This window comes from Perognathus longimembris, chromosome 25, assembly GCF_023159225.1.
Source record: "Perognathus longimembris pacificus isolate PPM17 chromosome 25, ASM2315922v1, whole genome shotgun sequence".
Lineage (NCBI taxonomy): Eukaryota > Metazoa > Chordata > Mammalia > Rodentia > Heteromyidae > Perognathus > Perognathus longimembris.
The window spans coordinates 5,265,332-5,280,039 of NC_063185.1; positions in this window are offsets into that span (position 1 = coordinate 5,265,332).

Below are 14,708 nucleotides of genomic sequence, written 5' to 3' on the forward strand. Positions count from 1 at the left end.
CAGGTGGCACCCTGACATAGACCCTAACTCCAGGGGAACCCCGACCTCGACTCGGATCCTGACACCATCCCAGACTGCACCCGACAGAGCCCCGAACCCTGACAGTGAGCCTGGACTCCGACCTTGACCCGAGCCCCGATATAGACTCACACAGCACCCAACAAAGACCTGGACCCAACATCCACCCAGTCTGGACCCCGACACAGACCCACACGCAGACATCGACTCTGGACTGCTCCCCAGCCTCGACCCGGACCCGGACTGCACCCGGCCTCCTCACAGACCCCTGGCTGCACCCCAAGGCGTGGGTCCCGGAGCCCTTGCATAGGGTGACCCCCACTCCTGAAGAGGTGCTCCCCTAGCAGTGCCCAGCCTGGCACTCCAGAGAGCACTTACTGCGGGCCTGTGTCTGAACTCGGGGTGTCTGCCTCTCCCCAGTAACCTCATCAGCACCAGGGGGCTTGCGGCCCCCATCCTCAAATCAATGCGAACTTCCCACGCCGTCGGCCCTGGCCGCCGGCTTCAGATTCAAGTCATCCGCATTCTGCCCAAGACCCACCCCTGTACCCCTGCCCTGACTCTTCAGAGCCAAACCCACTCACCCCAAAGTCCAGCCTTGCTTTGTGCCTGGAAGTAGCTACTTCGATTCCACGAGTGTTTGTTTTATTGTTTATAAAAACAATGAATCTTCACACTCCGCTATTCGAGCACTAGTTCCCTGTCCCCCAGCGTAAGTGCCCCATCCTGGGTGTGTAAGGCTTCCCTCTGTTTCCTTCCCAGGTGTAGAGTGAGTTTAGGGTACAATAGTACCCTCAAGTACTTTGGGGAGGGGGGCAAAAACATCAGAGTTTGGTGTGTCCTAAGTACTGTGGACTCACTTCACATTGAGTCTTGCATAATATTTTAAGTGTGCCCTGTGGGGTTGAGATTGGATCAAATAAATAATTGTGACTGCAAGATCTAGGAAACTGACTTTATTTTCCCCCAGAATACTTTGAAATGAAGAATGGTGGTATTGATGATTTGGCCTGCCACCAGCAGGAATACCCACCATTATTTCTGCACCAATCATGCAAAGAGCAACTGGGGTGGGGGTGGGGGACGTCAATTAGATCCATTTTATTTGCCAATACTGGGTCTTGAACTCAGGACGTGGGCACTATCCCTCAGCTTTTAAGCTCAAGACTAGGGCTCTAACCACTTAAGGCACCACCACCGGTGCTTCTCCCTCCTCCCCCTCCCCCCCCCATCTATGGCAATGACAGCCACAGCCCACCTGAGGGCTGTTTTTCTAAGGCTCTGCCCCCTCTGCTGTTTGTTAAGCCCTGGATCAGTAGGTGAGTGTTAATTCACAGATGAATAACAAAGGAGCCAGGGGAGCTACCCTGCAGGGCCTGTGGGAAAAAGGCCTTAGAGGCCTCCCTAGATTTAAATGTTTTCTTTCCCCTGCCTAAGGTTAGAGCCAGGTTGAAAAGACTCCAGCCACCTTTAGAACAAGGGTTGGACCCAGGAATCAATGGCACCCTGTGAAGAGCCTTATTTGCAGCTTTCACTATGCTGATAATACAAAAGCTGTGTGTGTGTGTGTGTGTGTTGTGGGGGGAGAGGTGTTAAACTGGTTCTTTAGTGTGGATCAAGGAAGTATTCCCAAACTAAGAGATTGTTTACACCTCCCCCCCCCCCCCCCCGCCCAGACATTTTTGGTAAGAATACAGGTTTTGCCTGGTGCAGTATGATGTTACATTCCTGTAATCCCAGCATTCAAGAAGTGAAGGCAGGAAGATCATGGAGTTCTAGACATGAGTAGGTCTCTGGGCAACATAGCAAGCCCTTATCCCAGGAGACAAACAAAAATAGCATAAGGAATACAAGCTAGTGGTACTCACTAGACACTGTTGAAAATGAACTACACAACCTGTGGGTGGGGACAGGAGGGGGAAACGGGGAGCGGGGAGAGAATGAGGGAAGGGGTGACATTGTCCAAAAAGGAATGTACTTTTTACCTGACTTGTGTAACTAACCCAATACAATTTTTAAAACACAAAAATGCAAGCTTCTTCACCTCTTTGGAGAAAGATTTGGAAATATCTCTTGAATTTACCCTGAATCAAGCAACTCTGCTTTAAAAATTTTTCCTGAAGATGTTATCAAGAATGCAAAAGGTGGGCTGGGGATATAGCCTAGTGGCAAGAGTGCCTGCCTCGGATACACGAGGCCCTAGGTTCGATTCCCCAGCACCACATATACAGAAAACGGCCAGAAGCGGCGCTGTGGCTCAAGTGGCGGAGTGCTAGCCTTGAGCGGGAAGAAGCCAGGGACAGTGCTCAGGCCCGGAGTCCAAGGCCCAGGACTGGCCAAAAAAAAAAAAAAAAGAATGCAAAAGGTGGGCTGGGAATATGGCCTAGTGGCAAGAGTGCTTGCCTCGTATACATGAGGCCCTGGGTTCGATTCCTCAGCACCACATATACAGAAAATGGCCAGAAGTGGCGCTGTGGCTCAAGTGGTAGAGTGCTAGCCTTGAGCAAAAAAGAAGCCAGGGACAGTGCTCAGGCCCTGAGTTCACGGCCTAGGACTGGCCAAAAAAAAAAAAAGAATGCAAAAGGTAGCTGGGTGCCGGTGGCTCACCGCCTATAATCCAAGCTACTCAAGAGGCTGAGATCTGAGGGTTGCAGTTCAAAGTCAGCCAGGGCAGGAGAGTCCCCATGAGACTTATCTCCAATAAACCACACAAAAAAAACAAAACAAAACAAAACAAAAAACTGGAAGTGGAGCTGTGGTTCAAAGTGGTAGAGTGCTAGCCTTGAGCAAAAGAGCTCAGAGGCAGCGCCCAGGCCCCGAGTTCAAGCCCCACAACCAAAAACAAAACAAAACAAAATGCAAAATGCATATACACAAAGGTTAACTCATTGCCTCATTATTTACAGTTGCAAACAAGCACAGGAAGTTGGTGAATAAACTAAGATATGTTAGAAGTGCAGAATGAACACTATGTGGTGAGGGAAAGGATGATAACCCCAGGATTGCTAGGGAGAGAATGCCATGAAATAACTGTGAACCAGGAAATGCTAAGCGCCCACCCACATATATACTATGCTACATTTTGTATAACAATAAAAGATAAAGAATACACACATACACATTTGTAAATACAAACCGAAACAAAGTATCAATTCCTTATAAAATACTGAAGATGGCCAGGCACCAGAGAGGGAGACTCATTCCTATCTAGCTTTACAAGAGCCTGAAATCTGAAGATCTTGGTTCAAAGCCAGCCTGTGCAGAACAGTCTTTGAGATTCTTACAAAAAGCTGGTCTAGAAATGTGGCTCCAGTAGTACACCAGCTGTGAGTAAGAAAGTCAAGTAAGGGCAAGAGGCCTTGAATTCAAGCCCTAGTACAGGGAGGACAGTTGAAACATTCAATACAGTTACTTAGAAATCATGAAAGGATAAGAAAAATGTGACAGCCCAGTATACTTTTTGCATGCATGTGTAAGTTAATGTTTTAAAATTGCATCTCTAATGATAAGTAGGGAGAAAATGCCTAAATCTGAAGGCAAACTAAAAACAATAAACCCAACTGTATTTCAAGTGAGTTGTCATCATTCTACAGAAAAGGAGAAAGAATGTAAATAATTTACAAGCTGAGTGTTATGGCAAGGGAGAGGGCTGGAAAAGAATTACAAACAAATCCTGAAGTGTTGAGAGTTTGGTGAACCACCAAAAAGCCAGAAGTGGAGCTGTGGCGCAAATGGTAGAGCACTGGTCTTTCATCTAGTGGCTTTCATTTGCACGTTCTTGATACTGATGAGGTTCAGCACCTTTTCATCTTTTCTTTTTTCTTTCCTTTTTTTTTTTTTAAATTTCAGTAATGGAACTTGATCTCAGGACCTAACACTCTCACTTTGTTCTTTTGCCAAAGGCTGGCGCCCTACCAGTTGAGCCATCCCTCTACTTCTGGCCTTTTGCTGCTTAATTGGAGATAAGAGTCTCACAAACTTACCTGCATAGGCTAGCTTCGAACAGTGATCCTCAGATCTGAGCTTCTTGAATAGCACGAATGAAAGGCTTGAGCCACCAGCACCTTTTCATGTTTCCTGGCCATTTGAAGGTTTTATTTTATGAAGTGCCTCTTCAAGACTATTGCTATATTTTTCCACTGGGTTGTCTTTTCCTTATTGATTTGGAAAGTTGTATATTCTAGAAATAAATTTTCTATGGGAATTGCTGTGGCTTGCTTTTCTGCCTTTTCTTTGTGTCTCTTCCTTTTATTTGAAGTCTTATTGCAAGCATTGTAAATTTGCAGGTAATTGTGTAAGAAATATGCCTTGTAACAGATGTCTGATTCCTCACAATGGCAATATTTTGTTAAAAAAAAATACTGGAAGACTGACATGGATTCCCTGTTAATAGTCCGTGAGTCAATGTTGATATTGTATATGGATGCAAAGTGACCTTAAATACCACACCACTTTGATATAAAATAAGTTATTCTCATGTCTCCAATTTTATTATTGTGTTCATTAGTATGTTGTTCTATTTGATTTTAGCATGTGCAGTGTGTGTGTGTGTGTGTGTGTGTGTGTGTGTGTGTGTGTGTGTGTGTTCCTGGATCTAGCATCTTAGTCAAGATTCTCAACAATCCTGTCACCCCACACAGGTGAAGGTTTGTGAAGTTTCCCTTTAAAAAGCAGAGACTCTTCACTTAGGGTCCTTGACTTCGATTGCAGAATAAGAATTTCTGGACAAGTCATAATGATAAGAGAACTTGGCAGAGCCTTACTGAGAAAGTAGGCAAGCAGACAAACAGACAAAAGGCAGACAGACAAGCCAAGAGGCAGAGACTCATTCTTACAGTGTGTGAGTGTTCTAAAGGAGAGCTACGTAGCTCCTTGGTCCTTAGGGAGAGGTATATGGTAAAGGCAGAGGGTCTGATGACTTCAAAGTTACGCAAACATAGATGTTTCATCTTTGCTCTAATCACTCCTGGTGTTACTTTCTGAGTTTCTGGATGTTTGGGGCCTTTCTTCCAGGTAAGAATACATCCTGCCATAAAATAGATCCTTATCCTTGAGATAAGGAAGGTACCTGCTATCTGCCTTTTGGTTAAGTTGCTTAAGTTTGGGGGAAGCATCTTTCTCAGGAAAGCATACATCCTGTCAGACCAATGATAATTCTTGGGGTGAGGAATGTATCCTGTTGTCTCTCGTAGAAGCAAAGATGGCGCCTCTATGTTTCTAAATACTGTATTTCTGAGTTGCCTTTGCCAGGCCTCAGTTTCCCCAAGTTATCCTGCCTCATTTTCCCCTAAATGCCTTTGGTCCCTTAATCTTAAGGGAAGTAGATGGACAAGCTTGAGGGTTTTTTTTTTTAATATTAATGACTAGACTCATCTATGCTCCCACTAGCATTGCAAGGGCCATATCACTCCATCATCATTTGCTGTTGTCACTCATTTTTGTTTTGACAGGTGAAGTCATATCTTATGAGGGTTTTTTCTTTTGGCTTGAGACCAGACTTGAACTTGCATTGATGCTCGCTCTCATTCATTCATTGGCTGGCAAGCCTCTCACCTCTGACCTTCCGGGTGGTTTTACCCTTATGTTTCCCCAGTGACTCGTCCTGCCCTGCTGAATATCTTGTGTGTGTTTATTTGCCATCTGTATCTCCTTACCTGTCCTTCGCCCATTTTCTACAGACCGCTTTTGATTGCCGAGTTTCTGAGAATTCGTTCTATATTCTAGGTATGGGTTCTTTATCACCTTCACGGCTAACAAATGCTTCCTCTTGGTACACCAGTTTCGATTCTTATCCTGCCCCGTCGCCCTCCTACTGATCAAAAAGTTTCAGTTTTGAGAAAGTTCAACATTTCCTTTTGTGGATCATGCTCTTTTTTTTTTTTTTTGGAGGGAGGGGGGTAGAGTAAGAGCTCTTTCCCTAATCCTAGATCCCCAAAATTGTCTCTTATTTTTCTTTTTTCTTTTTTTTTTTTTGGCCAGTCCTAGGCCGTGAACTCAGGGCCTGAGCACTGTCCCTGGCTTCTTTTTTGCTCAAGGCTAGCACTCTGCCACTTGAGCCACAGCGCCACCTCTGGCCATTTTCTGTATATGTGGTGCTGAGGAATCGAACCCAGGGCCTCATGTATACGAGGCAAGCTCTCTTGCCACTAGGCCATACTCCCAGCCCCTCTAATTTTTTTTTGTATGTTGATATTCTACATGAAATCCATGATTCATTTTGAGTAAATGTTGGTAGGAAACATTGTTAAGAAATGTTGAGTGGCTTACACCTTTAATCCCAGCAACTCAGGAGGCTGAGATCTGAGGATCCAGGCTCAGTCAGCTGGGGTAGGAAAGTCTGTGAAACTCGTATATCTCCAAAAAAACAAAAAGAAAGAAAAGAAAAGAAAAAAGTCCAGGAGTTTGACCTAGTGGTAAAGTGCTTGCCTAGCATGCATGAAGCCCTGGGTTCGATTCCTCAGCACCACAGACATAGTAAAGGCCAGAAGTAGCGCTGTGGCTCAAGTGGTAGAGGGCTAGCCTTGAACAAAAAGAGGACAAGGACAGTGCCCAGGCCCTGAGTTCAAGCCCCAGGACTGGCAAAAAAAGAAAAAAAAAAAGGATGGAAGTGGATCTGTGGCTCAGAGTGGGAAAGTACTATCCTTAAGCATAGAAAACTCAGGGACAGCACCCAGACCCTGAGTCTAAGCCCAAAGCTGAAACAAAACAAGGACTTGAGGCAGAGCTCAAATTTCTTCCTTTCCCCCTCCTCCCCACTTCAAGAAGATTTTTTTTTTAATTTTACCATTTCATTTCCTACTAATCTTGAGAGAATGGTTTTCCTGAAGTGTTCTTGCTTTGGCCAGGTGGCTAGGCCCTTGTTAATTACAATTTAGTTACCTGTATCATTTTCTTGAGCACTGTAATTAGGATACTAGAAGCTCCTTGAATTTTAGTTACATCTTGTTAATTAGGATACATCCTTTTGTGGATTGTGAACCTGAGCTCAGCCAACGGGAGCAGAGGGGCGGGGCCTGCTGCATTAGGGATAAAAAGAGAGCAGCCTATAGCTCTGGGTGCTTGTTTGCCAAACTTTTGGTGGATGGCGCACACTTTTCCAGATATAAACTTCACCTTGCTGAGTTCCTTTCTGAGTTGGTATCCTTATTCCTACATGACACCCCAGCATCCCGAGCTATTTCTAACTATCCATTCATCAAGAGTACCATTTGCTGAAAAACATTTGCCCTACATCTTGAACACTGGGCCCTTCACACTGTCCCTGAGCTTTGCCACTCAAGGCTAGCACTGTACCACTTGAGCCACAGCTCCATTTCTGGTTTTCTGATGGTTCATTGGAGATAAAAGAGTCTCACAGACTTGCCTGCCCTGGATGGCTTCAAACCATGACCCTCAGATCTCAGCCTCCTGAGTAGCTAGGATCACAGATGTGAGCCACCAGTGCCCAGCTTTTAGCTGCTTTTTATGTTCTTATTGTATCTTTTAGTTATAGGTAATAGAATATAACTACATGCTTTAATTAAAACTCAATATGCATACTAATTATAACACAGCTAATCATGCTAATATCAAATTTGTCTTTATATTATAGGACATTATTATTCATGTTTTCTGTGGTGAAAACTGGTCTTGCTTACTTTTTTGTTTTATTTTGTTTTGGTAAAGATTGAACCCAGGACCTTGCACATTCTTGGCAAACTGTATCATGGAGATACATCTCCCCACCACTTTTCTATTTTTTTTTCTTTCTTGATAGTCCTGAGGCTTTAATGCTGTCCCTGAGCTTCTTTTGGTCAAGGCTAGTGCTTTACCACTTCCGACATAGCATCACGTCCAGCTTTTTCTGAGTAGTTTATTGGAGAGAAGAGTCTCAAGGACTGTCCTTCCCTGACTAGTTTTAAGCCATGATCTTCAGGTCTCAGCTTCTTTCCTGAGTAACTAAGATTACAGGCATGATCCTCCAGTGCCTGGCTTCTTTCATTTACTTTTATTAAAAAGAAACTAATGGTTTCAATTTGAGGAAAGTTACAAAGGTGGTACAGAGAATTGCGTAGCTCTGGCACTCACCATCTGACATTGTTAAGAGTGCACCTTGTCCTGGTACTTTTGTAATCAGAGACATGCAGCCTTCGTGGGTCGTGACTTCAGGCTGATCCTGTCCTTTCCTTGCTCTACCCTAGAATTAGCCAATGTCTCCAAGGATCCCGGTTTCTTCTACTGAAAAACCACAGCTGGGAGCTAAGCCTGGTGGCTCCTGCCTATAATTCTAAACAGAGGTTGAGATCTGAGGATCACAGTTTGAGGCCATCCTGGGCAGGAAAGTCTATGCTTACTTGCCTGACTTTTGGCTGACGGCACACCCCAAGCTATTTCTAATGGGGTGAAACAAGAGACCAGTAGCCCTTGAATCAGATGAGCTCAGAGGCTCTAAGAAGGAATCACAAGAGAAACCTGATTCAATGAATGAAACAAAAACCCACCAGTTCTAGCAAGAACTTCATTCATTGAATCGCTTTTGGGGTGTTGTCCTGATTACAATGAGTAGCATTCAAATTGAAGTCAACACTCCCATTTTTCAAAAACTGCTGTTCTAGCCACCTAGTAAGGGAGTTGTTTATCCCTGAGCTCTGGTCTACAAGAATTATTGGGGAACAGGGTCACAAAGATGAACAGGTTTTCTGCCCCTGAACAAGGCAGTGGATTCAATGTTATTCTCCCTCTCTCCCTGGCTTCTCCAGCTTAAGCATAGAAAATGCTCAAGTGGTGGGCGATTTTCTGCCTTGGAGCTGCTGAAAGATTGGGGATTTTGAATGCTCATATTCTATTCCCCTTGTCTTTTCTCTCTAGCTTCCCTGGGATTGTATCTCCTGGTCACCTTGTCACCACGAAGACTTTTTTAAAAAAATTAATTTACTTTATTATTATCATAGAGGTGATATGCGGAGGGATTACAGTTACATGAGTGGGTCAGATAGTACATTTCCTTTCCTACAGTGTCTTCTGTTCCCTCATTCTCCCTTAGTCCCTTCTTCCCATTTCCACTCACGAGTTGTGTAATTTACTTTCATCAGTGTCCAGTGAACTCCACTGCTGTGCTTTTTCACCCTCTTTTCTCTCCAATTCTGTACCCTCCCCCAACCCATCTGAAGATATACACTTGAATAAACCATATTTAAGACACAGAAGACAGAATCATTAAATACTTTTTTTAAAGAAAGGAAAGAATGAATGAGAGAGCTCGTTTCCATGTCTTGGAGTTTGTTTCAGTATGTATTTTATTTTATACAAATATGAAGAGGCACTTAGGCCTTGCACCTTTGTTTCTCTCCGAGAGTATCTTCTTTTTTTTTTTTTTTGGCCAGTCCTGGGCCTTGGACTCAGGGCCTGAGCACTGTCCCTGGCTTCCTTTTTGCTCAAGGCTAGCACTCTGCCATTTGAGCCACAGCGCCACTTCTGGCCATTTTCTGTATATGTGGTGCTGGGGAATCGAACCCAGGGCCTCATGTATACGAGGCAAGCTCTCTTGCCACTAGGCCATATACCCAGCCCGAGAGTATCTTCTTTTTCACCACGAAGACTTTGAACTTGGGCTCCTGTGTACTTGGAAACCTGGGTTAATTATCTTCTTTTAGAGGTAAGAATTTGAGATCCTGATAAAAAACCTGAACTGCTTATTAAATCATCTCCCGATCTGCAGTTCCAGACCTGGAGTTCAAGGCTTCCAGCCCATTGAGCAGTCAGCAAAGGTCCTCTTCAGCTTCTCGGTGCTGCTTTTGATCAGATTTTTAATGAAAACTAAAAACAACCCAAACCAAAAAAACTGAGCTAGCTGGAGGCTGGTAGCTTACCCCTGAATTCCTAGCTACTCAGGAGGCTGAGATGTGAGGACTGTGGTTCAGAGTCAACTGAGCAGAAAGACCTGAGACTCTTATCTCTAGTTAACCAGCAAAAAAATAAGGCCAGAAGTGGAGCTGTGGCTCAAGTGGTATAGTGGTAGCCTTGAACAAAAAAATCTCAGGGACAGTGCCCAAGACTTGAGTTCAAGCCCTAGGATAGGAACCGCCCCCCCCCCCCAAAAAAAGAAAAAAACAAAAATCCTGAGCTGGTAAATATGTCAAAGAGAAAGGGCAGCCAAACACTAGGGCTCAAATTTCTGAACATTTATCACTCCACTCCCCCCACCCCCACTCTTTTCTCCTAGGCCTCCCTGCTACAGATTCTTCAGTTGCCCTTTTTGGCTGTCAAAGAGGTTACATGGTCTATCTTTTCCTTCCTCTTCTAGTTAGTTTCAGGTGGAACTAGTTCTGGGGATTAAGAGGGGACAGCGAGCACCCCACTCCAGAAAGCAGAACTCACAGCCTTGGTTTTCATAGGAAACCACAAGGTACTGCCAGAAAAACGGCTGTTTTCTTACAGACTCATGCCCAGCCTTAGGCTCAGTAGAGAACAACATGGTTTCGTTTATGTTCATACTTCTCTTTCTTTTGCTTGTTGCGTGTGCACGCGCACACACGTGTGTGTGTATGTGTGTGTGTTGGTGCTGGGTCATGAACTCAGGGCCTAGCACTCTCCCTTATCTTTTTTTTATGTGAGGCTAGCACTTTAGCCGTGAGCCACAGCTCCACTTCCAGCTTTTGGAGGGTTCATTGGAGATGACAGTCTCATGGATTTTCTTGCCCAGGGCTGGCTTTGAACCACAACCCTCCAATCTCAGCCTTCTGAGTAGCTAGGATGATAGGTGTGTATTTTCCCATCTGCCAGAGAGTTTTTTTGTCCCTGCAGAAAGGATGCAGGTGGGGTTATTAGCCCTTGGAACAATTTTGAGGCCATTGGAAGTGAGAGGTGGGTGTCTCTCTCCCGTTATCCATGACCTCTCCATCATCCCCAGGTCTCCCATTCTCTTCCCTTAGAAACCACACATCATTTCTCCCTTTGACCCAGATCCAGTTACTGGGTGCATCAGCTGTTACATCACACTGCCCCCTAGTGGTTCAGAACTCTCAGTTCTTTTTTAAATGGGTCTCCCAGAGCCTGTCACCCAAGGACAGGTAACAATTGGAAAATAGATAATAAATAAATATCCATTACCATAACAACCCAGGGAGCCTGCAAATTGCTCTTGTTAGAACACCCCCTAATTTTTTAATTTCATTTTTTATTGTTATCATAAAGGTGATGTGCAGAGGGGCGACAGTTACATGAGTGAGATAATGAGCACATTTCTTTTTGAACAATGCTACCCCTTCCCTTGCTCACTCTGTTTTTCCCTCCTGTCCCCATCCACAAGCTGTCAAGTTATTTTCCACATAGTGGCCAGTGAGGACCACAGCTGCATTTATTCACTCTTTGTCCCTCTACTTCTGTGCCCTCTTTTACCTGCTGAAAGACAAAAAGAAAAAAAAAAAACAGAAACAAAGGGGAAAAAAAACCCTCTTGTTTCCATTTCCTGGTACACCTAATTTAAGAGTCAATAGGTCCTCTATTGGGTGCTGGTGGCTCACATCTCTCATCCTGGCTACTCAGAATGCTGAGATCTGAGGATTGCGGTTCATAGCCAGCCAGGGAAGCAAAGTCTGTGAGACTCTTATCTCCATTTAACCAGATGTGGCTCAAGAAGTAGATATTAGATAGTAGATATTAGAGTATCACCAGCCTTGAGTAAAACTACTAAGGGATAGTAATGAATTCAATACCCACACACACACACACACACACACACACACACACACACACACACACACACACACACACCCCAAGGAATCTATAGGTTCCAGGCAAGGCGCTACCATGGCTTCTTAGATTGTTAAATATACTTTGGAGCTACCTCCAGTCCTGAGGTTGGGAGTGGTTTTAGAAAAATAGAGGTTTGCTTAATTTCAAAAGGGCTCTTGTTTAATTCAGAAAAGGTTAGTGACTGTAACAAGTGATGCACTTCATATTTACTTCAGTGCTTGTGGAATGTCCTGGCCTAGCCTTTTCTGGTCAGGTGACCGGCCTCCATGGCTCTTTTCCATAGGATGTCAGTGGAACCCAGACTCTTCATTTCATGTCTTTATCCTCTTCTAGTGCTCCTCTGGAGAACTTTCCCAGCAGTTTAGAAAAAGTAATTAAGGGTGGTCCACAAGAGCATTTATAGGACAGATTTGGGATCTGTACCCATCCCTTAAGCCCATTTGTAGCATTGACCAGAATTCACGTACAAGGTGGCATCTACCTACAAAGGAGTCTGGGAAATATAGTCCAGCATATTGCCAGGAAGAAGATGTAAATGGTTTGTATATAAAATGGTTTGTATATTCTCTCTCTGTCTCTCTCTGTCTCTCTGTCTCTGTCTCTCTGTCTCTGTCTCTCTCTGTCTCTGTCTCTCTATCTCTGTCTCTCTGTCTCTCTGTCTCTGTCTCTGTCTCTCTGTCTCTCTGTCTCTCTGTCTCTCTCTCTCTCTCTCCTTCTCTCCCCTCTCCCATCTCACCTTGTGCTACCCAGACCTTCTTGGACCTCTCATCTCCATGCTTTACTAAAACCTCAAGTTTGACAACAGCATTGGATACTACAGTTTTTCTTTCCGATAGTTAAAAAAAGCATTTTTCTCATTAACATGTGGAATGTTTTCTTGACTCTGGGGGAGCTCTATCAGCTGATGTTAATGTTTTGGCAGATTGGGGTGTGGGGCTGAACTCAGAGCTTCACAATTGCTAGGAAAGGCACTTTACCACTTGAGTCGTACCTCCCAACCTTTTTTTGCCAGTCCTGGGGCTTGAACTTAGGGCCTGGGCACTATCCCTGAGCTTTGTGTGCTCAAGGCTAGCACTCTACCACTTGAGCCACAGAGCCACTTCTGGCTTCTTTTGTTTATGTGTTACTGAGGAATCCAACCCAGGGCTTTATGCATGCTAGGCAAGCTCTCTACCACTAAGCCACATTCCCAGCCCCCTCGCAACCTTTTTTGTGTTGGTTATTGGTGAGATATGATCTTACCTTTGACTCAGGCTGGTCTGGACCACAATCTTCTCCTATTTAAATAGCTGGGATGACAGCTGTATGCCATGATGCCCAGCTTTTCCTGTTGAAATAGGTTCTCATATACTTTTTGTCTGGGTTGTCCTCAAATGGTGATCCTCCTTATCTGAGTTTTGAACTCAGGGTTTCACACTTGCTAGGCAGGTGCTCCACCACTTGAGCCATGCTTCCAGCTCTTTTGTTTTTTGCTTTAGGTTGTTGCATTTTCACTCAGCTGGCCTTGGACTAGAGCCTCCTACCTCAGCCTCACACATAGCTAGGATTGCACCCACACACCACCACATCCATCTTGTTTGTTGAGATAGGATCTCAATTTTTGCCCAGTACTGGCACATATACATACACATACTAGCTAGAGCAAAAAGAGATGGAGGTATGGCTCAGATGGTAGAGCACCTTTCTGGCAAGTACAAAGGTCTGAGTTCAACCAGTATTGCCAGGAAAAAAATAGTTTCAAGTGTGTAGGGTCTGGAGGGAGGTGGGGGTTATTGATTAATGGATACAGTGTTTGTGTTTGAAATGATGAAAGGTGATACTTTCACAATAACATAAACATAATTATAAAGAATTACCCATTAAAAATGGCTTAACTGGCCTGCTTTGTACTGTTTCTGCTTTGGCATAATGCAAAAGAATTTCTTCCTTTTTTTTTGCCATTCCTGGGGCTTGAACTCAGGGCCTGGGCACTGTCTCAGGCTTCTTTTTGCTCAAGGTTAGCACTCTACCACTTGAGCCACAGCTCCACTTCTGGCTTTTTCTATATATGTGGTGCTGAGGAATCAAACCTAAGGTGAGGCAAGCACCTTACCACTAGGCCATATTCCTAGCCCCACCAAAGAATTTCTTGAAGCTCTTGTGGAAGGGCAGGCTCCTGGCACAAGCATCTCAGGTCTGTGGTACAGTACCACATCCTGCTTTGGAAGTGCAGATCTCTCAGAGAGACAAATGATGCATGTTTTCTCTCCTGTGCAGAAGCTAGATAAGAAATACCCTGGGACATGATAAATTATATAGGACTCTAGGCATTTGCACACAGGGAGACCAAAGGAGGATACTCTTAGGAACACAAAGGCACAGTGCCCATGTGCCTCAGATCATATAAAATAATATTTATCCAAATGGACTCCAGGAAATGGAAAGAAGATCTTTTTTTTTCTTTGTTGTTTTCTTTTCTCCTTGTTTGCTTGTTTATGTCTTTGGGAGGGTAAAGGAAGACACAGAAATGGGGGGACAAAGAGTGAACAAATGAAGCAGTGGTACTCACTGGACACTATGTGGAAAAGGAAGTCTATAACTTGTGGGTGGGGATAGTAAGGGAAAACTGGGAGAGAGCAAGGAAAGGAGTGACACTGTCCAAAAAGTAATACTTATTACCTGGCTTAAACCCCTCTGTACATCACCTTTGTAATAACAATTTAAAGAAAGCAAGCAGAGGAAGGGAGAAACTCATACACACACACACACACACACACACACACACACACACACACACACACACACACACACACACCCCAGATACTGCTCACCAGCTCCTTTGGGCAAAAGAAGAACACAAAAGAGAAGTCACTGCTTTCCAGAGTTTGTTCCCAAGCAGAACCTTCTCATTTTCTTCCACACTGAAAAGCAGGAAGGCCAGCTACTTCATGCATACATGGGCACAGGGATTTTCTCTG